This window comes from Ascaphus truei, chromosome 14 (assembly GCF_040206685.1).
Source record: "Ascaphus truei isolate aAscTru1 chromosome 14, aAscTru1.hap1, whole genome shotgun sequence".
Lineage (NCBI taxonomy): Eukaryota > Metazoa > Chordata > Amphibia > Anura > Ascaphidae > Ascaphus > Ascaphus truei.
This window is the reverse complement of record NC_134496.1, coordinates 53,873,297-53,894,837: the sequence shown is the minus strand read 5'-3', so window position 1 is coordinate 53,894,837 and position 21,541 is coordinate 53,873,297. Positions and strand designations below refer to the sequence as shown.

Sequence of the window (21,541 nt, the reverse complement as noted above, 5' to 3'; positions counted from 1 at the left end):
GTTACCCTGGGGTTCTTTGTGACTTCCTGGATGATTTGTTGGTTTGTTCTTGGAGAGATCTTGGTAGGATGACCGCTCCTGGGTAAAGTGAGTGTGGTCTTGAAATGTATCCATCTGTAGACTGTCTGACAGTGGATTGGTGGAGCCTCAAATCTTTAGAAATGGTTTTGTAACCCTTTCTAGACTGATGAGCATCAATAACTGTTTTTCTGAGGCCCTCAGAGATTTATTTTGATCGTGGCATGACGTGTCTCCACACACCTGTACGGTGAAGACCAAACTCACAAAGTCTCTGATTTTTATATAGGGTGGTGACTCCCAAACACACACCGAAGATCTACCTAATTATTTTAACACCTGATTCTAATTATCCCCTGTAATTTCACTGATAAAACAAGGGGTTTCACTTTTGCACATTCCCTGACGCTTAATGACTCATTGTTTGTCTAATAATTCATACATTATTTTGTTTATAAAGACATGGAATTGGTTAATATAAACCCTATTGGAAATTTAAGAAGAGTCTGGTTTTGATTCAAGAAGGTTATCATGGAAAAACTATGGAATTTCCGTAATTATCATTGGGGTCACAAACGTTTTCTCGCCGCTGTACAAAGCCGAGCTGCAGCAACAATGGTTAAAATGAATGTTTTTTACTACACAAATTGGGCCATTTTTAGCACCAAGACGAGTCTGTGTTGGTGAAAGCGCTGCTGCCCTTATGTAATATCCAGACATGAGACAAATTCATTTAAATGTTTTTCCTGTATACGTCACTGATGCAGAGACCGCTCGCTGAAAATTAAGCTTGGTGCTCAAAGGCTGCTAACAGCTAACAGTACTGTAGAAATGCCCTTACTTTTTTACATACCCTGACTCTTAATTACGCGTTGTTTGTCCAATTCATACATCATTTTGTTTCTAAAGACATGAAATTGGGTAATATACTGTAAACCCTTTTGGATATTTAAGAGGCTGGTTTTGATTGAAGAAGGTTATCCTGGAAAAACGATGGAATTTCTGTTATTATCATTGTGATTCACAAACATTTTCTCGCCACTGTATATATCTGCCAAACCACAATATTCAATGAGTTGGCATTGACATTTTAATTTGGGGTTCCTATGTTACAGGCACTTAAACAGAAAATCCCGTGTCAATACCTGGCCCCTTTCACATTGGACATTGCTGTGTATATGGGACGACAGTAAAGGATAATTAAAAGTTCAATATGCTGCATCCATTTAAATCAAGTACACTCCGCCTGTCACTTCGGGGAACCTCTAGCAGGGCTGGCCAGGGCCATGGGAAGATGTTCTAGATTTTTCTCATGTCTGAGTCGGTTTCACTAGATGTAAACATTTTTAGAGCAATCACTTTGATCAAACTGATATTTCTTTCTATATTTATCACCGGGGGGGCTGCCGAATATTTTTTAGTAGAATTGCTGTTACAGGTGGAGGTGACATTGGGTTGACTTTGTGCAAACTGATCGCTGAGCAATTATATCCGAGAGGAAGTGAACACGGAGCAGAAACCGTCGTTTTATTAAACAAAAACAACAGATTCTCGCCTCGCCTAAATCTCATGCACGATTATTACCCAGAAATGGCTTCAGAGGGAAGCTGCCCACAGCTGTAACGTTGTACAGAGACCACATATTATTTATCTGCAGCATTAGTATCCTAAACTTAAAGGACAAAGCAAGGGTTAATGCCGAACTCATGGCAATGGTTAAAAAGAGGGTTTTATCCCCGGAAAGAATTCACCTGTAGAAGAGAACTAAGCCAGGGGTGGCTATTTCCAATCCTCAAGGGCCACGTATTAGGGATATCACTGCTTCAGCACAGGTGGCTTCATCATTCTGACTGAGCCACCTGTGCTGAAGCAGGGATATCCCTGATACCTGACCTGTTGGTGGCCCTTGGAGACTGTTGTTGGCAATCTCTGTCCTGAGTGATGCTGAAAGCTTGCACTCTTTTTACCCGTTAGTTAATCGGTATGACTTCTCCCTTACTTCTATTCTGTGCGGGACATTGCACAAGAAAGAATCAAAGAAACACTGATGCATTTTAACCCTTTGACTGTCAAAAGAGGAGTATTGCACTACTGGACCATCTGGCACCCAAGGGGTTAAGCGGAGTCCATGAGCATATAGAACATGTTGCACACACATAATATCTGGGGATATGTCGGTCACGTCCTCTCTTACTGGCAGCGTCTCAGTGCCACCCCCGGGCAGTGAGCGGGCTGAGAGGGATATGCATTAAAGTGCAGAGAACAACGCAAGTCCGGGGAAAAAGAAGCGAATGATTATGCATCAAAGTATCAAGGTCATGGATCATGAGCACCATATTTATCAAAGAGATGTAACCACTGCAAAGGTCAGCATATTTTATCTGGGAACTGGAATGATCTTTTTTTTCCCCCCGTGTAGCACAATTTTTATACTGTACATGACTTGTAAAAGGTGTCACTTTGTTTAGTATAACAAAGTGTTTTCCGTCATTGCTCATTGCTTGGGGGGGTGGGGGTGGGGGAGGGGGGGGGGGTTGGGGTTTTGGTGGGGATGGGGGAGGGGGGGTGGGTTGGGGTTTTGGTGGGGATGGGGGAGGGGGGGTGGGGATGGGGGAGGGGGGGTGGGTTGGGGTTTTGGTGGGGAGGGGGGGTGGGGATGAGGGGGGGTGGGGATGGGGGATGAGGGGGGGTGGGGATGGGGGAGAGGGGTGGGGGGTTACTGGGAGCAATATGGCGGCCGGTTAGAAGATGTACATATTCTAATGCTGTGTGCACCATCATTCTTCTCGCATCACTTGCAGTTACAGGGGCTGCGTCACACGGCTCCCTAGCAGCACAGGGGTTAATGAATGCTACACTGGTATTAACCTGTTATTAACCTCGTCGTCTGCCTAAGAACCTTGCACTAAACGTATCAAATATTTATTACATTTGGCAGTCACACCAGAGAGCATTATATGCCCATATGAGACTACATGAAGTTCCTACAATTAGCAATTTATTGCATTGTTTATCACTTACGTTGCAAACCCTACATCCGAAACCCCAGCAGGAGCCCGATAAGCAGAGACGTTCCTGACACTGTTTCTGTTCCCGTTTCCCATTAATAGAAATAGTTTTCTAGATGTTGTCTGTGCTGCAGACAAGTGAGAAGTGAACAAGTTGTGACTGACGTGGAACAAGGCAAACCTCGCACCTGGGAGGATGTCACGACTCAATGACACGAATCTCACCCTAAGCATCAGGATAATGATCTCATCATCAGCTCAGGAGCTATCATGCAGACTTATTAACCCCTGTGTTGCCAGAGAGGGTTCCGTTGAATTAAACAGAACTATATACAGTTTGTACACTACGGGGACAGGTATTTGGTGCGGTCCAGATATACTAAGCAGTGCTATGCCGTGAAACACCTTCAGGTTCACTCACTTTATTTGGACCATAAGGTGCCTGATCGCAGAGCATTGCTTAGTAAATATTTCCCTATATCTTTATGGCAGTTGAGTGAAAACACCAATATCACGACATTTTGCACAATTATCCTCCGTGTCAAAAAGGCCATCAAGCCCCTGCTCTGCACGTGGGAGAGAGTTAGATGTTACTGCTGTCACAGACATGCGCACAATATATATATAAGGGGTGGATGCGCACAATATATATGGGTTGAATGCGCACAATATATATAGGGTTGGATGCGCACAATATAAATAGGGGTTGGATGCGCACAATATATAAGGGTTGGATGCGCACAATATATATAGGGGTTGGATGCGCACAATATATAAGGGTTGGATGCGCACAATATATATAGGGGTTGGATGCGCACAATATATAAGGGTTGGATGCGCACAATATATATAGGGGTTGGATGCGCACAATATATAAGGGTTGGATGCGCACAATATATATAGGGGTTGGATGCGCACAATATATAAGGGTTGGATGCGCACAACATAAATATTGGTTGGATGCGCACAATATATATAGGGGTTGGATGCGCACAATATATATAGGGGTTGGATGCGCACAATATATATAGGGGTTGGATGCGCACAATATATATAGGGGTTGGATGCGCACAATATATAGAGGTTGGATGCGCACAATATATATAGGGGTTGGATGCGCACAATAGATATAGGGGTTGGATGCGCACAATAGATATAGGGGTTGGATGCGCACAATATATATAGGGGTTGGATGCGCACAATATATAGGGGTTGGATGCGCACAATATATAGGGGTTGGATGCGCACAATATTTGGGGTTGGATAATGACTGTATCCTTGAATGTGGTGGAAAAGGTTTTCTTGGTCCAACTTTCCGCCTAAAACGCCTCCTTGAAAAAGGAAGATTCAGAATTCTGCACATTACGAAAATGTGAAATAAACTTTCTGTCGCGGAATTCTAACATGGTCAGCGCTGGAAATAAGCATTTTCAGTCATTTGGAGGTGCCGTGCTAACGAGGCCGCACTCACTGGTACTGTATCTTCTGCATGCTTACATCACGTACTGGGGTACACAGAGAGGAAAGACCTGTACGGTGTTACATGCTCTGTATACAATAGCCATGGGGTGCTCAACTCTGGTCCTCAAGCACCTCCCCTCTCCCAACAGGTCAGGTTTTCAGGATATCCCTGCATCAGCACAGGTGGCTCCATATCTCCCAGTTTCAGCACAGGTGGCTCAATGAGAGGTTCAGACTTCGAGCCTCTGGTTGAGCCCCCTGTGCCGAAGCTGGGATATCCTGAAAACCTGACCTGTTGGGAGGGGGTTCTTGAGGCCCGGAGTTGGACGCCATTGCACTAATCTTTGAAAAATTCCATTGCTGGTTCATTCAAAGCCATCACAACCTTGGAAGAACCTCACACTTCACAAGACAAGTATGGTTAGCAGGTCTGTAATGGTCATTATTTTCCATGTGATTCATGATGAGACCTTACACATTGGTTCAAAAGGAGTCAATTTCTTCCAGGCAAATTTTCTGCACTTTCCTGTGTTCGATCCCAGACTTTCCTGTGTGGGACTCCAGAACTTTCACTTCAAAAGAGGAAATATGTGAAATAGCTAAATATTACTATCAAAATCCATTTTCTATTTTATCCAAACCGTTTTATATTTCCTCCCTGATTGTATCAGTAATCACTTCATTGTCCGTGTTCTGCACTTACAGTTATCAGCATAGATTGTCACCTATTTCTGATAGCACCATTTGGAATTAGGCGTCTGGACCAAAATTGATTGCTGTTGAACATCCCTCCCACTCGTGTCCCTGGCTCAGGCTGCTGGAGAAAAGAAAAAATAATTCAGACAGACAGGTCTACGGTATGTTCCTTTCTACTTTGTACGTTTCACTGCCAGGAATATTATGCCTTTGTGGGAAGTTAAGAGCCATTCTTTTTAAAACAGCCGATATATGTTTTCCTCTGTAAAAAGTAGACCCCCACAAGATAGTTATGAGGGTTGTCATGGGAGAGGGGGTTTGGCCCGGTATTAAAGGGGTTACATCCCAGTTGGCCACCCCCTGCTCTCACTTGGGAAGCAAGGGGTTAACTGGACTGCGGTCCAGTAATGTGTTTTTACCCTGCTTCAGAATCCAAACGTATATGTCACTGTATATGTGTATTGTTCTCATCCCAGTGTTTGCACCAACACATACACTGGGGTTGATGCGGGAGGGAGGGGTTAATGTTAATTCAGTGTTTATAGCCCGTTGTTCCCTTTTCCCGCCTTTTCAGGCTCCATTTTGCAGCCTCCCATAGGTCGCCATTGCAGCTCCATGCATTCCAATGGCGGATCTGGCGGTTTTGGGCCTGTTTCCAGTGAAGACCAGGAGGTGGCGTCCGAGAGGAGGAGCGGCAGTTTCCCATTGTAAGTCAATGGGGTCATTGACTTCATGGGGATTCCTCGACGCCGACCTCCAGGAACGGGTTGGCAGCCATCCAAATCACAGACCGCAAAAGCGGATACAATGTCTTTAAAAAGAGCTTTAATCACTGAGTTCAAGTTCAACCACAATTGGTGTGGGAACCTTAGGTTCTAGGGCACCCAGGAATAAAATTATTTTTGCCCCTAGCGTCTAGGAACCCCCACACACGACCACCACCGGGTCCGAGAATGAGGGACCCCCCTAAAGGTTAGAGCTCAGCAGGCGGGTTGCGCCATTGACTCTAATGGCGGCGCGTGCCCATGCATTTCCTATGGCGGTGCCGGCCATTGATTCCAATGGGGGAAAAGCCGCGTGGCGTTAAAACGGCTAAGTCCAAAACGGTAAAATGTGTAAGTCCATATCTTTGGTTCTGTGAGGACCAGAGGGCTGGGATTTGGGTTGCATGTAGTCACTGCTCTGGCAAGACTGCATGGCCATTTCCAGCCCTCTACGAACAACCAGACGGTGTATGGGCAAATGTAAAGAACTGTGATTTTCCCCATAGACTTCAATGGCGGCGTTACTCCCTTGAAAGACTATGGCGGAGGAGCCCTATAGACTTCAATGGCGGAGTTGCCCCATTGAAAGCCTATAGCGGCGAAGCCCATTGACTTCAACGGCGGAGTTACTCCATAGAAAGCCTATAGCGGCGGAGCCCGTTGATTTCAATGGGAAAGAGTGAAAAGCAGAGATTCATTTTTAAAGCGGAGAATCCTGCATTAAAGTAATAAGAATTTTAACTGTATTTGTGTATCTCCGGTTCTGGGGGTCACAGAGAGCGGAAACTTGGCCACCATGGAGAGTCATCTCCGGCATGAGGGACTGGCAAGTGTCAGCCCACTGGGCCTAGCAGAACAGATTATTTTAATATGTGAAGGTATTAAAGTAGGAATTGTATTTTGGGTCTGGTATAAAAACTCAGAGCCCATATGGTATGGTAATGCTCAGGATGGGAGACAAATGGTCGATCATAAACTCCTGTTCAAAGACTCCTCCACCCTGCTTGTGTATGCAAACACAAAGGAATGCAGGACATGGGTACTTGATATTAAGTGTTGTACTTCACACCTTGGACAAAGGGTATCCTGGCAAAGCCAGACTTGAAGACGCCAGTCTTGTGGGAGGGGGGCTGAGGAAATGAGCCCCCTGTTTAGAATATTACCCACCCAGTGGGCAGGTATTAAGGTGCCCCTCAGGTGAGGTGGCAAGGAGAGATTGGGTGCAGGTAATTGTTCTCCAATGGCCTGCACTCAATGATAAAGTATAGAATTGGAATTACATATAAACAATGTCCATCCTATACTCTGTGTTCTTCGTGTCTTTGTGTATTTTCGTGATTGCTGCATGAATTGCTAATCGTGTAACCTGATTACTTCATCATTCCAACCCTAAGTAAGTGTATATTTTGCCTGTTATTTGTATATCTTGTGTGTTCACCTTCTTTAAGGAATAAACTGTATTTATTATATCTAAGTCGTGTTCAATTCAACCCAGAGATATATTTTGGTGTGTATTATTATACCCTGTCACAAGTTACCGTGACAAGGGTCAAATGTATTTGTGTTTTACTTTCCTATCTAATATCACAGTGACTGACATTAACTAGGAATGCTGTCATTGTGACAGTAGTTTGTACAGAAACCATGAAATGAGAGAAAACTCAAATCCACATAACAGTGCTGAGCCTCAATCAATCTGAATGGGAGTGACGTTGTGCGAACACTTTGCACCGTTTTGTGAATCTGGTCGTTCTTGTGCATTTTGCATCAAGTAAATCATTTGCAAAATGGCAATAAACACAATGAAACTCAACAATCGCTTTTAAAGTCTGTATTTATTGTGTCGTGGTTTAGTGTTCATAGCGCTGATGTAAATTGACGTAAAACAGGTTAACACCAGCTGTGACCTAAATAGAAAAACAGATTGAAAAGTGCCTGTTACCCCTGTTACTCCTGTTACTCCTGTTACTCCTGCTCACATTGTATAGTGATAAATAGAATATACAAGTACCGGCACTACTATACCGTGACACTGGCACTACTGTACCGTGACACACTGGCACTACTATACTGTGACACACTGGCACTACTATACCGTGACACACTGGCACTACTGTACCGTAACACACTGGCACTACTATACCGTGACACACCGGCACTACTATACCGTGACACACCGGCACTACTATACCGTAACACACTGGCACTACTATACCGTGACACACCGGCACTACTATACCGTGACACACCGGCACTACTATACCATAACACACTGGCACTACTGTACCGTGACACACTGGCACTACTATACCGTGACACACTGGCACTACTATACCGTGACACACCGGCACTACTATACCGTAACACACTGGCACTACTATACCGTGACACACTGGCACTACTATACCGTAACACACTGGCACTACTGTACTGTCTTTGCTTGAAGATGAGGAGCGCAGAAGAAAAATGGTGATATATGTAAAAGAAATAAAACATATATAGTGCAGACTGTAATCACTGCTAATGCTCTCAATAATCTTTAGGAATAGAACTCACAAAAATCGCTGTGTAATATCGCATGTCAGAGATCCTTCTCTCTCTGACTGGAGCCCTTTGGTCGAAATACCAGGGTAGCCCTCAATAGGTAGGTATGATATGGAAATAAAAAAATAAAAGAGACCACAATAGTGCATACTATTCGAACTGGATATAATGCAAAATCATCACAAGTATAATGAACTCACATTTTCCCGCGTCACGGGATAGTAGACAACTCCTGACGAAGCAATTAGCGAAACGCGTAGAGTTGCAGCAGAGAACCTGAGATTGGAAGGACTGGCAAGTTTGGAGCTGATACCAGACACAGTTGGAACTTCCACCCTTAGCTGTGACGCGTTAGCAGGAAGTGACGCGACGGCAGTGACGCACGCGGAAGTACACAGCAAGGAGCGAGTGAGACGCTGTGAAGCTGCCTGCACCTGTCCTCCAGTTATATCTGCGGTTCTCTCCCCCACCCGATTTTATTTGGGAAAATGTGAGTTCATTATACTTGTGATGATTTTGCATTATATCCAGTTCGAATAGTATGCACTATTGTGGTCTCTTTTATTTTTTTATTTCCATATCATACCTACCTATTGAGGGCTACCCTGGTATTTCGACCAAAGGGCTCCAGTCAGAGAGAGAAGGATCTCTGACATGCGATATTACACGGCCATTTTTGTGAGTTCTATTCCTAAAGATTATTGAGAGCATTAGCAGTGATTACAGTCTGCACTATATATGTTTTATTTCTTTTACATATATCACGATATTTCTTCTGCGCTCCTCCTCATCTCCAAGCAAAGAAATTACCTGTACCTGGGATTTGGAACTGTCCCATCAGAGGAAGTTGAGCTGCGTTATACACATTTTATATTACCTATTCACAGTTTGGTGTAGGGTGTATTTGTGTTTTTTGTGTGTTTCACTTACAAACACCATTTATCATTATTATCACTTGGGAAGCGCCCTGTCCAATCACCACTCCCCCTCCCCCTTTTTTCACTACTGTACTGTGACACACTGGCACTACTATACCGTGACACACTGGCACTACTATACCGTGACACACCGGCACTACTATACCGTGACACTGGCACTACTATACCGTGACACTGGCACTACTATACCGTGACACACTGGCACTACTATACTGTGACACACTGGCACTACTATACCGTGACACACCGGCACTACTATACCATGACACTGGCACTACTATACCGTGACACTGGCACTACTATACCGTGACACTGGCACTACTATACCGTGACACACTGGCACTACTATACCGTGACAAACCGGCACTACTGTACTGTGACACACTGGCACTACTACACCGTGACACACTGGCACTACTATACCGTGACACACTGGCACTACTGTACTGTGACACACTGGCACTACTATACCGTGACACACTGGCACTACTGTACTGTGACACACTGGCACTACTATACCGTGACACACTGGCACTACTATACCGTGACACACTGGCACTACTATACCGTGACAAACCGGCACTACTGTACCGTGACACACTGGCACTACTGTACTGTGACACACTGGCACTACTGTACTGTGACACACTGGCACTACTGTACTGTGACACACTGGCACTACTGTACTGTGACACACTGGCACTACTATACCGTGACACACCGGCACTACTGTACTGTGACACACTGGCACTACTATACCGTGACACACTGGCACTACTGTACTGTGACACACTGGCACTACTATACCGTGACACACCGGCACTACTGTACCGTGACACACTGGCACTACTATACCGTGACACACTGGCACTACTGTACTGTGACACACTGGCACTACTATACCGTGACACACTGGCACTACTATACCGTGACACACCGGCACTACTGTACTGTGACACACTGGCACTACTATACCGTGACACACTGGCACTACTGTACTGTGACACAATGGCACTACTATACCGTGACACACTGGCACTACTATACCGTGACAAACCGGCACTACTGTACTGTGACACACTGGCACTACTATACCGTGACACATTGGCACTACTATACCGTGACACACTGGCACTACTATACCGTGACACACTGGCACTACTAGACCGTAACACACTGGCACTACTATACCGTAACACACTGGCACTACTATACCGTGACAAACCGGCACTACTATACCGTGACACACTGGCACTACTATACCGTGACACACTGGCACTACTATACCGTGACACACTGGCACTACTGTACTGTGACACACTGGCACTACTATACCGTGACACTGGCACTACTGTACCGTGACAATTGGAGAGAAGAAGGCGGTGCAGCTGCCTACGTCAGTGAAACGGGCCGGGACTCCTCTGGATCAGCAAACTATAGATTTATTGGCACATTTAAACAGCAAAAAACGATCACTCGGACATTTCGTGCGATCCCTCGTTTTTTTGCTGTTTAAATGTGCCAATAAATCTATAGTTTGCTGATCCAGAGGAGTCCCGGTCCCTTTCACTGACGTAGGCCGCTGCACCGCCTTCTTCTCTCCAATGGTTCTTTGCCAGCACCTCGGTAGGAGCACGCCGACAGCGCCAGGATCCCACACACCAACAGTGAGTCATGCATCGATTTGTTCCGGTTTCTTCTTGCAAAGTGTTCCTCAGTGAAGAGGTTACAGAGGGGCCGGATACCACTGTGTTATAGTGTGGCTACGTGGGATTTCATTTACATTGCGATGTATATACGTCCCAACATTGCATTTGTGCCTCATCTAGTCCGAGTAGCGTCGCTGAGGGAAGTGGGGTCCCCATTTCTCCAGAGGTTACCCAGGTATACTGTGGCATGGTTTACCTGTTCTGCCATTTCTCCAGAACTATACCGTGACACACTGGCACAAAATAACAGGGGGGTTTCTTTTTTAGAGAGTCGGCGATTGGGTTTGGGGAATAATTGTGCCGGATTCTGGAGCCGCTGGTTGTTTCATTTCTAGGTATTTTTGCCATGTAATAATAATAATAATAATAATGATGTTATTTGTGTCTGTTTCCAAGTCTGGCAAAGAACAGGACAAAGCTAATTAGGAGACTATTTAGAAAAACATTCTAATGATAAAGTGTATTATGTCGGCGATGGCGAGCAATACAACCGACGGATATATTAGGCTCGTAGAGACAGAAACAGGTCACATGATGATCTCTCTGATTAACTATAGTACTGAACAGGTAACCTGAGGCGGTTACGCCAACTGCAATTGGCTGAGAGGTGTGTGTGTTCAGGGCAGACAGTGGTAATATCGCTCACCTGTCTTTAACTTAATCCAACAGATAAAGGTGTTATAAAAAAAACAAAAGTAGAATTGATCGCATTGCAGAAATGCCGCCAGACGCCCTCCCCTCCGCTCTTTTTCTCGCGTTACTATTCCGAGGTGTTCTATGGACGCTCTGGGAGCACGGCTTGGTGCGGGTTTGGGAGACGCAGAAGCCGGAGGAGAGGTGTCGCACTGGTTTGCACACCTGCCTCTCTGATAATCCTTTTCACTCATTTGAAGTAACTGAGAATTACTTGTATCCTTTTATTTGACATTTTAGTGCTTACATATTTTTAACCCTGTGGCTTTCTTCTGGCAGCCAGCAAAGTAACATTTGGTGGTACAGCCTACATTAACACCTTCACTGCCAGAGAGACCAGCAACGTGTCATTTTGCATTGCTGTCCTCTCTGGCACTGAAGAGGTTAAAACAGGGGTGGCCGACTTCAGTCCTCAAGTGCCACCAACAGGTCAGGTTTTGAGGATTTCCCTGCTTCTGCACAGGTATATCATTCATTCTGACTGAGCCACCTGTGCTGAAGCAGGGATATCCTGAAAACCTGACCTGTTGTTGGGGAGGGGGGGGGGGCTTGAGCACCCCTGGGCTAGTGTATACAGAGCAAGTAACACCTGTCACAAAGTGTCCGGTTGATGGCCCTTGAGGACTGGATTTGGCCACCTCTGGGTAAAAAGGATGTTGTTTTTGGTGAATTGTTTAAACTCCAGCATCATAAAAATGTACCGAGGAAAACATCCGTTTCTGCTCCCATTTCCCATCTGGAAAAGGCTGGAGCTCCGTGTCTGAGGATTCACTGTTGACTCACATTTATATAAAAAAAAACAACTGTTTCAGTCAATTAAAGGCAGTGCTGCTCCTGTAATAATGCTCGCTCAGCGACGGTCCCTACGCAGGAAGCAATGGGAAAACCATGGAAACATGCTGCTAAGTACATCCTGTACCGTCGTTAGAAGTGCGAGGGACCGAGTGCCGCATAACGCACATGGCTGCTGCCTTCAGTCAAAGGCAGTTTCCCCGGGCAATAGCGCCTCGACCGGCCCCATCAGAATCTAATGAATAACCCCTTATGAACCAATTTTCCTTATTGCAAATCTGGTGCCGTTGTGGTGCAGAAAATAGCGTCACTAAATATTTTGCATGGTACCCAATGATCTATATTATTACAGCGCATGCGCAAACGCAGAACAGAAATTGAATTATCACCATGCGCATCTTCTGGGGGGTTAAATATCTGTAATTACGAAGAAAATAGGATATGGTTTGTGGTCTCTATTCTGCGTGGCTAAACGAAAGCCGCTCAGCTGCCGCCCTGCAGGACGTCACGGGGGATCGTTCACTTTTAACGACGTATTAATCCATTGTAAACATTCCGTTACAGGTAGTGGCTCTTGTATTGAAGGGTTAACAAAAACAGCGTAAAAAAACCCGATGAGTAATGAAGACGAGGAGGTTCTCCTCTCGGCCGCCCTCCTCTTCTTCTGTTATAAAACCAACACCTTTCCACAATTCCTGTTCAACATATCTAATTAAATTGAGGCCTCCTGCAATTAGTATCACTACATTTCTAATCCCACAGAGAGCAGAGAATATTGGAGAATGTGGGGGATTATGATGGCGCGACTCATGTTTTTATCCGTCTGTATAAAGTAAATGTCTAGGGAAGGGAGATGTCTAAATCCTCCGGCATCTGGACATCGCGCATTGGAAGTCTCCTCCCTCCATTTACTTTGGCTTAAAGTGCTCGGCAGATTCATGCAAAACCAAGAACAATGTGTCAGGAGAAATGGGTAAAACTTTCCTTTGGCAGCTGCACGAATTGGGTCAGATGTAGAAATTATTCATTTGCGAGCATGGAAAACAACCGAGACCCGGCTTTCTGGGGAGAAATCTGCTACTTATTTATTTATTTATTGTTGTTGCAATTTTCACACAGCCAAAAAAAAACCCCACATCTCGTTGCACAAAGTGACCTTACATCGCACAGGCCAATGTGGGCCGGAACCGAGCTCCATTTAGGAGACCTGACTGGTAGGGCTGGCGAAGTCCAGTCTTTTCAATATTCCTCTAATTAACCCACTTAGCTCTAATTATCACCAGGGCAGCGGCAGTATGTGCTGCTGGATGTGTGGTATTGAGCACTGCATTTAGCTCTCCGGCACTAAAGGGGTTAATTAGAACAACCTTTGAACCCTGCAAGGAAATGTTACAACCAAGAAACATGAAGCAAGAGCATCTTCTTATTCGGTCTCTAAGGCCGGGGCGGCCAACTCCAGTCCTCAAGGGCCACCAACAGGTCAGGTTTTAAGGATATCCCTGCTTCAGCACAGGAGGGGGGGGGGAGGGGAGAATGTCCTTTAACACCATAATGAACAAGGAAGCCATCTCCTAATAGCCAGGCCCAGGGTAAGGTGAAGCAACTGCAGTGTGCCTGCAACTTTCAATCCTATGTTGGGTTAAGTCAGATGTCTAGCTTCTTAGTTACAGAGCTTTCTGTAGCAGAGGAGCTTACACTCTATCGCTTAAACCCCACCCCCCCTGAAGTCTGCGGTACAGTGAATAACAGGAGGAAACCCCCCCCATCAGCGATGGAGATGCGCTTACAAATAATTGGGTTTGGCAGGCAGGTTAACCCCAGACGTTCCTGCACATTTAGAAGCAGAATTTGCCTTCTGGCTGATGAGTAATTTTAACCCTTTAGTTGCCAAGCATTGCAGACGTCTCTGGCAGTGAATGTGTTCAACAGCCTACGAATAATGGCACTGTATTTAAAGTGGGGCAATCTGTTTAAAAATCCAGTGCTGTCTCCCTGTGACGTCAGACATATCCTCCTCTTTTGGGCAGATATTTATTATAGAAATGAATCCCAAAGTGCCATATAAAACAAAAATAATATTATCCCTACCTTCCTTGGCTTGTGATTTAAAATGATAATCATTAACATGTGTAATGAAACGCTTCACATAAACTACAAGAGCAGGAAGTCACTGGGATGGCTTCTTTCAAAGTAAGAAATGCCTAGAAAGTCGGAGGATTAAATAGCACAGCAGAATAGCAATGATGGAATACAGGCCGCCCACATTACAAAGCGTTCTTGTGGTTCCTGGGATCTCCCACCTCTGCACTCCCAGCTGTGGAATCACCGCTTTACACGTCCCCATGATCGGACTTCACTGGAATATTTGTGTTCCTCATGGGTGGAAATGTTTTTCTTTCTTTGTAAACCTATCACCATGGAAGTTTAAAGTGGCAGCAAAGCTGTGGGACTGGACAATTACAGAAAAGTGAAGCAGATCGCTACCAAAGGCACCTGGAGCCCTTAACGGGCAGGGGAGAGGTTGTGGACATTAGGTTTGGCCACAAAGAGTGGGGGGGGGGGGGGGGTTCACAAAGTGGATACTTCAAATATTGCAGTTCAATTGGGGAGACAAAGTGTGGGGGAGATTTGCAAAGCTCAGATGACCGATACTGGAGCAGGCTTGGGGTTAACGGCCATCGACTTGAATACCAGTTAATGACGATCAAACTTCGATACTCGTTATCAGAGCTACATGAATCCCAGCCCAGAGAGTCGTGAAGAAACATCATTTTGGGCTCCAAATTGAGAGTCAGTTAGTGAAGTGGCTCTGCCTGTTCCTCCTTAACCCAAAGTAATAACCAACACAAGAGCCCACTCTTCTTCACTACCTCTTAAAGGGGATGAGTTGGCTTGAGAGTAAGGTTGTCATGTTTGTACATACCGTGTCCATCCTGAGTGATGGATGAGGTGTTATTGCAGGTGACCTTGCACTAATTTACCTGTTCACATTAGAGGACGCACACCCGGAAACGGTGCTTTTATTATGTTGGTTTGCAGAAAGTCTAGTCCCAATTTACAAACACAACGGAAGAGTGATTTAGCAGTGAAGACACTCATCTTGGAAGTGATTATTATTAGTTGAAAGCACACTCCAAGCTCTATATTTCCTAGCGCTTCAGACAAAACATTACATTCTAATGCATTCATTGTGCTGGTTAACTCAATGTATATGATATACACTGGAATACTGCAAAAAATTATTAAATAATTATAATTATTCTGTGTCCGTATAGTTACAGGTCCTATCCAAACTCCAGCTCAAATATAGGAGGGCTAACCTAAACTCGGTCCTTGCTTGTAATGCAGCTATGGAACAGCCATGCCTTCTTTATAACGCTGAGCTTTCCATATCGCCTCGAGCTGACCTTCAGACAGAATAAAAAGCTTGCTAAAATTGTGCAAATACATCCAGAATGGGAGTCAAGGTCCTGATATGAGCAACATCTGCTCAGCTTCACTCTGCATTAGCACAAACTTTGCCAAGCGATGTGATCAGCTGGGAGAGAGGAACATTAAAGAGCCATATTTAACTACTTCTGTGCCAGGGAAAGAATTTGGTTGGTTAGAGCAGCAAAACACGAGTCCGTTATATACATTCCAGAATAACATTTTGCTGCAGGACGCCTAAAATGCGTGGTCTGCTTATTGGGCAGCGAAATGGTTAAAGGTGGGGTTCTATATACATTAAAGCTAGAGCTGGGACAGCAGTCTTAGGCCGCGCTTATAGTGCCGGAGACGGAGACGCGACCGATGATGTCACCCATTGCCATTGCGAAAGTTGTAATCAGGTTTGGATACGTAGCTGCTACAAGGGGAGTGACATCAGCAAGAGGGAAGGCAGAGGGGCTATGTGATTGGCTTATAGGCAGTCACATGGGGAGACCGTCTCTGCAAAATCAAATTCCAGTGACTACAAGGATTTTGGTAGCGACGTAGAGTCCACAATAAGTGGACGCGACGGCATCAATACAATTGTTTTGAAGCGACGTAGCGTCGCCAGCACTATAAGCGCAGCCTTATGGACACAGAGATAGGGGGCGCTCAAAAATGTAATCTGTGATACCAAACCAATTTCTTCCATAGTCAACTCTATCCTATCTGCAGGCCGTATCCCGGAGACCTGGAAACTGCCAGAGATGTCTTAATCTTCAAAAGTGGGGACAAAAACACTGTCTCAAACTATAGACCAATCTCTCTTTTCTCAATACTATCCAAAGTTATGGAAAATGTGTCCACTCCCAATTAAGCGATTACTATAACAAGACAAATTTCCCTAGCCAATTCCAATCTGGCTTTCGCCCCAAACACTCCACCGTAACTACCCTGCTAAAAGTTTGCAATGAGATCCAGTGTGGAATGGAACGGGGACAACTCACTGGCGCAGTATTCCTAGATTTTGCATAGGGCTTTTGATACTGTTGATCATGTTATCCTGCTTAACAAACTCCAGAGCTCTGGAATAGGGAAGCATGCTTTAAACTGGTTTCAGTCCTACCTATCAGATAGATCCCAACATGTGTCCATCTCAGGCTCTAACTCCAACCCCCTGGATATCACCTGTGGTGTTCCGCAAGGCTCTGTTCTGGGGCCCCTACTCTTCTCAGTGTTCATTAATGATCTTCCCACAGCTTGTAAGGAAGCCTCAATACACATGTATGCAGATGACACAATCCTATATGCACACAGCCATAGCCTCTCCGACCTTGAACACATACTTCAGTCTGACTTTTTTAAACTTGAAAATTGGATTTCCCAAAACAAAAACGGTTTAAAACTCTGACAAGACTATAACAATGGTATTTGGGACTAAGGCTAAATTTCTAAAGCTTCCAATGACACAGCTCCAGATCAGAACCAACGCTAACACCACCCTAACTCCTGTTACTAGTTTTAAATACTGGAGCATATGGTTTGACTCCCATTTAACATTTGGGTTGCATATTGATACCCTGACATCCAAAACCTATGCCAAACTAGGTGTACTTCATAGGAACAAATCCTCCCTAATTCTGCTGGTCAGAAAGCGTATCGCACAGCAGATGCCAATGCCAATTGTAGACTATGGAGATATAGTATATGGCTCAGCACCCCAAACTCACCTTAGAAAACTAGACACCCTCTACAATTCAATATTGCACTTTGTCTTCCAATATAACTATAACACACATCACTGCGAAATGCTCAAAGAACCAGATTGGTCATCACTTGTGTCTAGGCGCAAAGTTCATCTTTCCTGTCTTGCCTTCAAATACATTCTGGGCAAGCTACCCATCTATCTGAACAAGCTCCTCACCCCTACCACACACAGCACTTATCTGAGATCTGACTCCAAAAGACTGTTCATGGTCCCAAGGTTCAACAAAGTATCCGGCCGCTCCTCCTTCTCTTACCGTGCTCCCCAAAACTGGAACAATCTACCAGAGACTCTCACAGCCGCCACCAGTCTAAGTTCTTTAAAAACTAAAGCTGTCTCACATTTTAATCTGGTTTGTAACTGTCTCATACGCCTATAATATATATTATCTCTTACTGTGCATACAATGTCTTGTATATAATGTATACCCTGCTCATTATGTAACTGTATTTGTAACCATGTATTATTTGTCTTAACTCTGTGCCCAGGACATACTTGAAAACGAGAGGTAACTCACTGTATTATTCCTGGTAACACATTTTATAAATAAAATAAATATACTTAAAGCTGCAGACCAAGTAATAGCCTACTGTTTTTTGTAATTTTTTTAATAAATCAATTCTGTATTATGAGAAAATACCTGAAGCACTTTTTTTTAAACAACTCTGAATTACATTTGTAATGTATTATAATGTAACAAGCATTTTTTGTTTATATAGCATTTACAAAGTCACATCCCCTTCCTCTACTGAAACAAACTCTGGCACATCCCTTTTTGATCCTTGCCCTCTCTAGCAGTGCACCAATTATATCTAGTGACTGTCTGGTCACATGATCTTCCCCACGGAACTTTGCATCTTTGGTCCTCTTCTGTTGCACTGGCAGCCATTTAATGTACACCCCGAGCCGAATCTTTGCCGATCGATCACAGGAGAACGGATCGATCGGCAACTTAGCTAATTACTTATTGTGTGGATCGTATTGATGCACATATTAAAGGAAAAATCAAATAAAACGTCAGCTTGGATGGCGGCTTTAAAAGAAAAACATTTTGGTGGTTTTAACGAGCCTCTAATTATTCCTGAGATATTCGCCATTATTTGTCTCTACAATTTCATTTGTTGTCATTTTAAAACCCACCAGTAATTTTCTGTTTTGAAGAAATATTGCTGCAAAGTAGTAACAGGAAATAAAATCATACTGGTCAGATAACGTGTTCTACCTGTAACCTGCTGACCGCGTCATATCACCGCGTTCTGTCCCCAGGGAGGCACCATCCTCTACATGCCCGGGGAGGCACCATCCTCTACATGCCCAGGGAGGCAGCATCCTCTACATGCCCAGGGAGGCACCATCCTCTACATGCCCAGGGAGGCACCGTCCTCTACATGCCCGGGGAGGCACCGTCCTCTACATGCCCGGGGAGGCACCGTCCTCTACATGCCCAGGGAGGCACCATCCTCTACATGCCCAGGGAGGCACCATCCTCTACATTCTCAGGGAGGCACCATCCTCTACATGCCCAGGGAGGCAGCATCCTCTACATGCCCAGGGAGGCACCATCCTCTACATGCCCAGGGAGGCACCGTCCTCTACATGCCCAGGGAGGCACCGTCCTCTACATGCCCGGGGAGGCACCGTCCTCTACATGCCCGGGGAGGCACCGTCCTCTACATGCCCAGGGAGGCACCATCCTCTACATGCCCAGGGAGGCACCATCCTCTACATTCTCAGGGAGGCACCATCCTCTACATGCCCGGGGAGGCACCATCCTCTACATGCCCGGGGAGGCACCATCCTCTACATGCCCGGGGAGGCAGCATCCTCTACATGCCCAGGGAGGCAGCATCCTCTACATGCCCAGGGAGGCACCATCCTCTACATGCCCAGGGAGGCCCCATCCTCTACATGCCCAGGGAGGCACCATCCTCTACATGCCCATGGAGGCAGCATCCACTACATGCCCAGGGAGGTACCATCCTCTACATGCCCGGGGAGGCACCATCCTCTACATGCCCAGGGAGGCACCATCCTCTACATGCCCAGGGAGGCACCATCTTCTACATGCCCAGGGAGGCAGCATCCTCTACATGCCCAGGGAGGCACCATCCTCTACATGCCCGGGGAGGCAGCATCCTCTACATGCCCAGGGAGGCACCATCCTCTACATGCCCAGGGAGGCAGCATCCTCTACATGCCCAGGGAGGCAGCATCCTCTACATGCGCAGGGAAGCAACCTGCGTCAGCAAACATGCCTACATTATATATGTCTGTCAGGGATGGAAGTAGACGCAAAGATAAAGAAAGCAGTGCACTGTTTGGGGCTTTAAACGCAAAAGGTGCAATTTTCCTTTACAAAGAATTGCTACCAGAAGAATGCGGGGCATTGTATGGAGCTCTGTGTCTCAGTGCGGTTACAGTATGTAGGTCCATGGGTCTGTCTGACTCGGCCTTGCTTTTTAGCTGTACTGGAAGCTGGGAAATGGCAAACGTTTCTACAGTATATTTGTTGGTTAACACCATAATACAAACCTCCATGTCGTCATACGACCATTCTCCAGTCCTGGTTTTCAGAGTCCATGTTCTATACAAATACAGAACCGGAATACAATGGGCTTGGGTCTAACAATGCCAGGAATGGATCAAATTCTCACGATGACATGGAGTGAGTCAGGTTAGTTAGCTGCAGACAGGGGGCAACCACCAGGGTGTGGGGTCCTGCCCGGGTAATCCCGGGACGTGTAGCCCAACGTCCGGTCTGCCGGCTGTGTCCTTTCCCCTGCGTGGCTCCACAGAAGGCCCTCCCCTCGTTCAACAAATTTAGGGCACTGACCCCCGCCCTCAGGTCAAAAGTTCAATGTTGGGCCCTGGGAAATCAGTCAGCTGCCCTGGTTGGTAATACTGTAAATAAAACGAGGGGAGCAATCCCCGCCCCCCCCAAACCCCCCGTGAATTAAATGAAGGAGCGGCTCAGTGATTAAAGGCGCTGACTCTAAACACAGAGTTTGAATCGGGGGATTCTGGTTCAATTCTCGGGGTCAGCTCGGGACCTTGGGCAGGTCACTTTATCTCCCTGTGCCTCAGGCAACACAATCATAGATTGTAAGCTCTGCGGGGCAGGGACTGTGTAATATTCCTCGTGTCGTGCGCTATACTGTAATTGTGACACGTTTTGTGTCCCATTGGGAGGAAGGCGCTATATGCAATAAAGTTATGTAAATGTTCATTCAATTCTTAATAGGAGGGTCCTGGGGATTAAAGAAAAGACAACTTTAAACTATTGCACGCTTTCAAATTGAAATCATTACAACGTGGAGTTAAACAGTAGGCTTGGATGTGAGCTCTCCTGTGTGGGGGTTTCTGTCTCCTCTCTTTCCTGCCTCTTCCATGGATTTATCCAGTGAAGGTTAGAACTCACTAAGCAAGAACCATACGGTGCAAGAACCATACGGTGCAAGAACCATACGGTGCAAGAACCATACGGTGCAAGAACCAGAGTGAAATTACTCAAAAGAGGGGACAGTTTAAGGGAGACGAGTGATTCACAAGCTAGTTTTTTTGTACCAATTCAGACCAGCAGAAGTGGCGGTTAAGCAGGGATTTTTGAAAAAAAAAAATGAAGCATTTTACTTCTTTTGGGACAGAATGAACCTTTTAAAACCATTTTATAAAGGGAATGCACCCATACTAAATCCCGACTGTGAAGTGCAAAGTAAAAAAAAATAAACACACAACGTGAAAC

The 21,541-nt window shown here is 45.4% G+C and overlaps 1 long non-coding RNA gene across 1 annotated transcript; it reads left to right on the top strand.

Annotated features, from left to right (window-relative positions):
* Positions 1-2,204: 2,204 nt before the first annotated feature.
* LOC142465515 (uncharacterized) lies at positions 2,205-7,687 on the top strand. The gene is made up of 3 exons (XR_012787903.1): positions 2,205-2,384; positions 5,193-5,344; positions 5,758-7,687. It is a non-coding gene; the product is annotated as an uncharacterized LOC142465515 (long non-coding RNA).
* The last annotated feature ends 13,854 nt before the right edge of the window (positions 7,688-21,541 follow it).